Source organism: Gymnogyps californianus, chromosome 4 (genome assembly GCF_018139145.2).
Source record: "Gymnogyps californianus isolate 813 chromosome 4, ASM1813914v2, whole genome shotgun sequence".
Taxonomy (NCBI): Eukaryota; Metazoa; Chordata; class Aves; order Accipitriformes; family Cathartidae; genus Gymnogyps; species Gymnogyps californianus.
This window is the reverse complement of record NC_059474.1, coordinates 40,200,943-40,209,563: the sequence shown is the minus strand read 5'-3', so window position 1 is coordinate 40,209,563 and position 8,621 is coordinate 40,200,943.

Below are 8,621 nucleotides of genomic sequence, written 5' to 3'. Positions count from 1 at the left end.
AATTTCTCTGAGGTGAGTTATGGTAGTCAGGCAGACAAGCTGAGAGAAAATAGTATTGAGTACGTGTGAGGAAGGGGGCGCAGATCCTTTACCCATGAAATCAGGTGCAGGTATTTTAATGCTTAGATAAGCAAGGAAATAATGAGAGGTGATATAGGAGGACATTTGTATTGGACACTATGTATTTTCCTTATACAATCCCTGGTGATTTCTTATGGTAATGAGAATACTCAGAACTGAGATATCAATATTTCTTACTTGAATTAAATTGAACTTGATATTATGAGTTTCAGCAAGTACGTAAAGACAACACTGAACTTTGTTTTTCCCAAAATCTTGTTAGTATAATCCTGTCAAATACTGTGTTTTTTAAGTGGATGGTTATAACTAAGTGTCATTTTGCTGCTGTCCTATGAGCTTTAGGTTCTTCTTTTATCCTTCTGAAAATTTGGGCTTGTATGGTGAAAATAACAGAGAAGAATTTGGAGTTGCTTTTTGTGAGTTAAAGTCTTTGTGAGTTCAGTATGATGTTGTAAATTGCTTTCAACCAGTGAAACATTCCAGTGCTGATGTTTGTAACATAGACTATGGCAGGGGCTTCTGTTTGGAATATCTAAATGCAGTGTAAGTTATTAAAATGACATCTTTTCTAGGCGAACTTTTAGGACTATATATAGTCTTAAAAGTTTATTTCTAAATTAATATAATTTCATATTGTCAGATTATTGTATATTTTAATTTTTATAGTAAAAAGCTGTGTTAATTTTTTAAAAGTTGGTATTCTGTTAAAGCAGAGCTTTCAAGTCAATGCTGCAATTAACTTTCAGCATTAATCTGCCTCTTTTGTAATTAAACTATACTCGAAAAATGAAACACTTGAAACAATTTAAGAAAGGAACTTGCTTGAAATACTTGATGAATGTGAATGTGGTCCAGTTTGGCAATCATAACTAAATAAAGAAACAGTCTTGTAACTGTGTTCCCCCCTCTTCTCCGCTAACTGTGACTAAGAGGGAGTGTTTTCTTCCTCACAATAAGAGGAAATCTCATTTGTTACATGGCAACTTTTAATGTTATCTCTGTAAGCACTGTTTCAAGACAAATTATAATACCAAACACAGATTTAATGGAAAAAACATGTATTGAACATGGGAAAAATGTATAGTTTGGCCTTATGAAAATCCCTCAGGTTTTTTTAGGTAACCAGTTCTATATTGAATATAAAAAACTTGAAGAAATTGTTTTCTTTCATGCCTCCAAAGTGTTTTCAACAGATGTTCCATGTTTCATCTTGTAAGTGATACTTTAAAGCCATCTGTGGTGTCGTAAAGGCTGAGGATAGTGACAGAAAATTAAAGCCTTCATTTTAAATTTTGGAAGAGGATCTTGGAACTAGTTCTGATATCTATATTGGTGATCCAAGAACAATTTGCCACTGAGTTTAATAAGCCTGGAATGAAACCTTGAGTCTCCAGTCAGTGCATGCAAAACCACACTTAGTTAACTATGGTAGTTTAAGGAAAATTAGGAGATGTAACACTTCTTAATCTCAATAGTTAAAATATTTTTTGTATTAATATTTTCTTACAAAATGTGATATTGAGTGATATGGCAAATAGGAGTCAACACAGAAGCTTACTCTTGTAGATGACATGTAATGATTATTTTAATCTGAATTTCTGATCCCACATAAACCTGTGGAAATACTTGGATAGTCTTTTATAATATATAATCTTTTTGGTTAGATTAATCTTAATGACTTATTGATAATAAAGATGCTTAACTGATGTACTTCTTATAAAAGAAAGGATAATCATTATCAAAATCAGTTGATTTATGCAAATTGTACAAGAAAGTAAACTAGATGTAAGCACCTCCATTTCTAGTTCTGTTTTGAGGTTTTCTGTGTTCCGCCACTGGCAAGTCATTTAGCCTGTTATACCTCAGGTTCTTATTCTGGAATATGAAGGGACTTATTCTTTCAACAATATACGGTTTTATAAAGATTAATATATATTAGCGCTACTGTTTGGTATAGTTTTGTATACAATTCAAATGCTTTTTTCAATTTCTTTTTGACTTTGTTAAATTAGTTTATGATATATTCTGTTAAATGTAGGGACAATTAGGATCTTTCACTTGAACAAAGTAAAACAAAAAGAAGAAAATATCTATAGAAAATAGAAACTGAAGTAAAAGAACACGAATGTAAGTGTAGTATAGAACAGCTGTGTGATCATGATCCAGAAGTTATTTTAGTGCCTTACTGCGTATTTCTTTCCTTTATGTATTTAGATTTCTTTTCAGTGTAAATTTTACTTTGAATTTTCTTGCTTTGTAATATTAGATTTTGAAGTAATAATTTCACATCCATATAATGTTTTTATTTCTCTTGCAATTGCTGATGCATACTGTTAAACTTAACATTCCTCCAGAAAAGAATCTATGTTGAAATATTGAAATAATAGGCGGTTTTGTTGTATTGGTTTAATGCTGTTTAAATTTGCAGTCAGCAATTAACAGAAGCAAAATAAAACATTTGGTTTGAATTTTGCAATTTTATTTAGTGAAAATTTGTTTGATTGAATTCATTGAAATAAATGGATGTAGAATAAGGGTAATGTCTCAAACGTTGTCTGATCACTGAGGGGAAGGGAGATCATCCATCAGCAACAGGAGCCTATATAGAGAGCAGATACTTTTGATACTTTTTTTTTTTTAATTGACAATATTCTCTAGAAGGTAACAGAAGATACATCCAAATGTTGCCAGAGACTTAGAGCTCCTCTCAGGAAATTGTATTGCTCTTTGGAGGTTATATGTTAGAAATGGTGCAAATGGACACATGATACACAAAACTAGAAAGAGAATCTGAGAAATGGACATACAGGGGTGAACCCAAGTAACCTTACAGAAGTAAAGTTGATTCATTGCTTTGGTGACCAGTATACCTTATGTTTTTCTACTTCTTGCAACTGAGTCAGAAGCACTTTTTATTTTTTCTTTTTTTAAGGAATTTATTCTATAACAGAAATCATAGAAAGACATAGAAAGTAGGCCTTCAAAGCATGTCAACAGTTTGTCTAGTTTATTCTCTTACGCCAAAGCAGTATCATTTATATATTTGTCTTCCCTAATGAATATTTAAGATCCAGCTGGGCACCGAACTCCAGCATCCCTAGACAATTTGTGCCAGTGCTTTGCTGTTCTTACTTCTAGAAACCATCTTTGTGAAACTGAAGTCTTGTTGACTAATCTCTTCTTTACACCCTTCTGTAAAATGATATTACAATTTATTTGATCACCCTAGGATCATCCAAATTTTATAAGACACCTCAAAGGCAGTTACTTTTATGTATTTGAATAATGTTATATTGGCTAAACAAGGCTTCTTCCAGCTTGTTTCCACTAATTTAAGTTATTTCAGTCTTAGTTCACAGTGTTTTCACCTGATCATTCTTGCTGCTAGCGAGCAGAACAGAGGCTAAAATGATGCCTCTATGTAAAACCTACAAAAATTTTTTGTTGCTGTTCCTCGTTCAACGCAAGTGAAATATCTGAAAAACACTAATTAACGCAGAGAGCCTAGAAGAAAATTAACATTTTCAAACAAACACTTGTTGATATCAGTAGTGTTGGAAACAGAAAAGTGGTTTGCTGTGTACTGGCATTATGTTATTTAGCTAGCCATGATAGCAATGCTTGTTAAGACTGGTAGGGCTTCAGACAGAATAATGTCTCTGAATATAAGCAATAAGGATTGTTATGAAATCAGGAAAACAGGAAACATACTATCTGTCAGGCCACTTTTCTTAAGGATGAGATCCTTTAAAGGTCTTAGCATTCTTAGCTAAGAATCTGTTTTCCAAAGAGGGAAAGTGGTCAAAATTCATTGTTTGGATGAATAATAAAAACAAAGCATTCTTTTCCCTGGATTCTCCTTTTGCATCAACAGACAGGTAGATGAGAAGGTATTTCTTGTGTACTTTATAGTAAGACTTTCCATAACTTCATTTTGCAGTTGTTTTATTACTAAAGTTTCAGAAAACCATGCCACTCAGATACTTGCTTTTGTGGATTGTTCCAAATATAATCCAAGTGTCACAGCCATGTTCAGCACCTTCATCTTAAAACAACATTTACTTGACTAGATCTCCAAGATTATATTTAAATTAAATGGTTTTATACAGTTGTTTGAAATAAGTATTTTTTGGAATGATTAGCTGACTATATTATAGTCCTGTAAAATGCAATTGTTCTGTAACTAGTTTTATTTTTAACCTCTAAAAACAGTCTGAGTTAAAATTCTCTTCCTATTTTTTGTAAAATAAAATGCCTAGTATGTGCTAAATTAGAGGTTTTCAGAAATTGTGATTTCTATAGTAATCATATTTTCATTAGTGAATGAATGATTAGGAAGCAAATTCACAGGGGAGGAAAAGAATCTGTGGATTTATGAAAAGCAAAAATTATTGCCTGGATTTAATGAGCGAGAACGATGGCATATTTTGCGCAGTAATTGCAACCTGTTTTATCAAATCATATGGTACGTAAATGAAAGTCTTTTATTGACTGCTATGCCAAAACAAACTAAATTAAAGCGGATGTCTATTCCCCTTCAGATTTATTTCATCTGAAACTGAGATAATAAATTGTTGAAATGAGGCCAGAAAGACAATCAAGATAATCACATCACCATGCCTTAAACAACTACATTCCTCTATTGGAAAGAAGCTTTAATTTCACTGATTAATTAATTTTAATCTGTTTTAATGTTTTATTCACACTGTGTCTTTGATTAAGCTGTACTGGCAGTATTAAATGCTTTGGCAGTGTTCTGATTAAATGACAACTCGGATACCAATAAAGATCAAAACACAGGAACAGCTAAGTCTTATTTCTACTTGAACACAGTACAGTAGTTGTTACCTTAAATGTTCAATCCAGTAATTAGTTTTGGTATGTGCACAAGATGATTGTAATCAGCCATCTTTGCAGGTTATGAAGTAGTAGCTATGTTTTGATATTCAGCTAGTTATCTCTTTCTCAGTTAGATAGCAAACCAAAAACTTACTAGTGTAATAGTAAAAAATATTTTACATGATGTTGTATTGCTCTTTGGGTTTTTCACAAAAATATGAAACAATGTTAGAGATACTGCATGGAAAGTGTAAGAAGATTGATTCTTGCATTGTACCCAGAAAGTCACTGCTGTCCTGTTCTGAAATATAATAAAGGAAACTGTTTCTTGAGACATAGAAAGATTAATTTCTCATTTTGCACTGATGAAGCTGAATGGATTTCTAGGACAATTTGTTTTTTCAAATGACAAAAAAGACTGGAATGTTCAAAGTACAGTTTCCATTAGGTGATAAATATAAGGTTTTAATTTGAAATTTTAACTTCAGAAACTATCTAAATTTAGGAGCTTCTGAACAGCAACTTAAAGTGTCTCCAAGTATAAAAATGAAGCCCGTATGTTACTGGATTAAAAGTGTTTGGGTTCACAGAAGCTTTCTCTATTCCTGAAACAATCATTTGTAGGCTAGCTAGAGTTTCTTACTGGAATTCAAGAATAATGTAATGTGAAATCATTACAGCAGTTACAGCTGGGTGGGTTTTGACAGCCTGAAATTAAACTGGGGCTTGTAAAGATGTAAGTCTTTATCTGCAGTATCTAAGAACTACCATCACTTCTGTTTGAAATATTTATCAAAATAAGCTGTTGTTCAGGCTAAGAAGTGCTGGGTGAAAGATGATCTTCTTGTCAGGACATCAGGATACTCCTGATGAGTACCATGTGATATTCATCTACCTAGTAGTGAAATGTGTCAATATCTTGCACTTGAGTAGATGCTGAAAATACCTTCCTTTCTTTTACATCCAAACAGTTGGGAAACCATGATACTGTAAAGTCTAAATTTGATGGTGGGGAGAGTTGAACCTGGTAAGTCTTCTCTACCTACTGACAGACTGTGCAACAAGTCACCAAAATAATTGTGAAGAGAACAGTAAAATCGCTAGCCAGGGTTAGATTGTTTCAATTCATTTATTTGCTTCTGACCTTAACCTTTTCAAATGACTACTTTCTCTAAGAGACACAAATCTGTTTATTAAAGTGAAAATTTCATGAGGTTTCTGAGGAATTTCTTTCTCTATTATGTAGGAATAGGTGGTATCTTACTCATGCTGGGGAGCAACTAACCACTATTTTACAAAGAAGTGACTACCAACTTACTGTTATCAATAAGGTGTGTGATATTTCAGTGGACACACGTCCCAGGCCCATGTTGTCAATAGTTACCAAGGAAACAATTTTGAGAAACTTTTGAAGCATAATGTCATGTTGCAAAGAACCTGGCTCTTCAGCCTGCTTCTTAAAATCACCATATATTTTCTGGCTTTTGAGGCAGTTGGTAATGAAGCCAGAAACACGATGAATATAATGCAAGGAAACTTCTTTATCAACAGTCATCCCCAAAGTTTCATCTGAAAGTAATTGTTTTCCTTCTCTAGATGGACTCTTCACAACCCAGCCAGTATGGGAATCTCTGATCTTAAATCAGACCTATTAATAATTTTTAGACTGACATAAGCATGTTAAATATTGCCAAATTCACATCAATTAAAATATATTTTGTTTAAGAACTGCATTTTTTTATAACTAACTCCCTATCTCTTTCTCACACACACCCATACACATGCTTTTCATTGTATTTATTAGATAAGATGTCACTTGTGGATATTTCAGCACAGTTTATATAAAGCATTAGTCCATACCCTTAAAACACTCTTTGAATATTCAACAATACTCTGGCTACTATAGCATTTTAAATTCTTGGTACATTTTCCTAATGTCAAAGTTTACTTTACAAAGAGTTGTTTCACTTAGTATTTCTAAAAAAGCAAACAAAAAATGAACATTTTTAAATGTTTTAAAACACTTATTTGAGTTTGAAAGGAAACATGAAAAGAAGGTTAATTAACATTAAGGAGTGTAAATCATGCAACACTTTATTTGTTTAGGTAGGCAGTCAGAGTTACGTGATAGGGTGGAGGCAGGATATCCTAGTCATCATAAATTTTTCCCCTATAATTATGAGCCCTAATCAGCATTTTGTGTGCACTTTTCTTTTCCCTTGTGCAAACACCCAGCTAAGTTGATAGTACTCTTTATGCAGTCTAAAATCCTATAGTGATTAGTGCTAACACTGTTATCTTTGTATGTGTTGCAAAGGCCTAGCTAGCTCAAAGAGGAGTATCAGAATTCATGTGCATAGATAGTTTTCTTAAATTTATTCGTTTGAGCCATGATGAAATGAAAAAGGCTTTTTCTGTTTTTCTCCAAGTCCTATTCTAATTAGTCCTATCTGCATACAGAAATCTGGAAGTCTTGGCTATCTGCTCTGAAACATACATTATAGCTATACTACTGCTTTTGTGACCTCGACTTGAGTAGACTTCCAGCATACTTGCTGACTGCCCATGACATTAAACCTTTATTTATGGGATACAGGGTCTTGAAGGCCTCCTAGGTTTCTATGGTCACAGAACAGAAAGCTGGCTGAAATTAACTGGAGCTTCCTCTCATTTGTGAAGTGCATAGAATGGCAAAATGCTCAGAAATAGCTATGAAGTTTATTAAGATCTCGCCACTCTCCAGATTAGCATTGAGTGTTATTCTGAGGGTCTCTGTCCTGTTTCCTGGACACCATGTGGTTGGGCAGTGCCTCAGCCATAAAGTAGAGACTTCCTTCAATAGAGACTGATGCCTGCCTGCGTGAATACTTTAATTATTTGCCGCTCCAGCTATCCTTTATACAGAGATTAGTAATATCTGAAAGATGGTATTGTATTGTATTGATTGGTATTGTCTTCTGTTGCCCAGCTGAATCTAGTGCCTGCATTTGGAGAGACCAACCTAAATTGTGAGTAGACCAGAGCAGAGTAGAGAATTCCTCGCACACAAAGTTGGGGCTGAGCTGAATGTGGGAGCCCCCGAACTGATAAATTTTGGGGAGAAGAGGTGGAACAGTTTCAAAACAAGAAAAAAATAATTCTGTGGTGATAGCAGAATGAATCAACAGTAATAATACAATTTACTCACTTGGCCTGGCAGCCTTTCAAAGTAAGAAGGTAAATTAGCTGAGCTAGTTAGCTAAACTTAGGGGAAGTCTGAGTAGCTCTGAAAAGGTGCATGGAGATCATTGTTAATACACTGCATTCTCAGAACGCAGAAAGAATTTTTCTTTTCAAAAGTAGTGAAGTAAAAACATTTGTCAGATGCACCTTTTAAGGCAAAATTGTGACGACAATTTTAAACCCAAAATTTGTATTATATCTTTTCATATGTACCTGACAAATACTTGTCATCTATAACAGCAATCAAACTATACTTATTTGGTACCTTAGGTATCTATTTAGATATCTAGCTTTTATTTTATTTGGCCTCAATACTGAGATCCTTACCAGTGCTTAAGAAGAATATTATGAAACTGATAGAAGATACATAACTGAATTTGTGAAAGGACCTGGCCTGAGAGTTATTTTCTGGAAATGTTTTTTCTCAATGCATTACCATTGGTGTTCCTTCACATTCTCCTTTGCAGACTGCAGTCTTT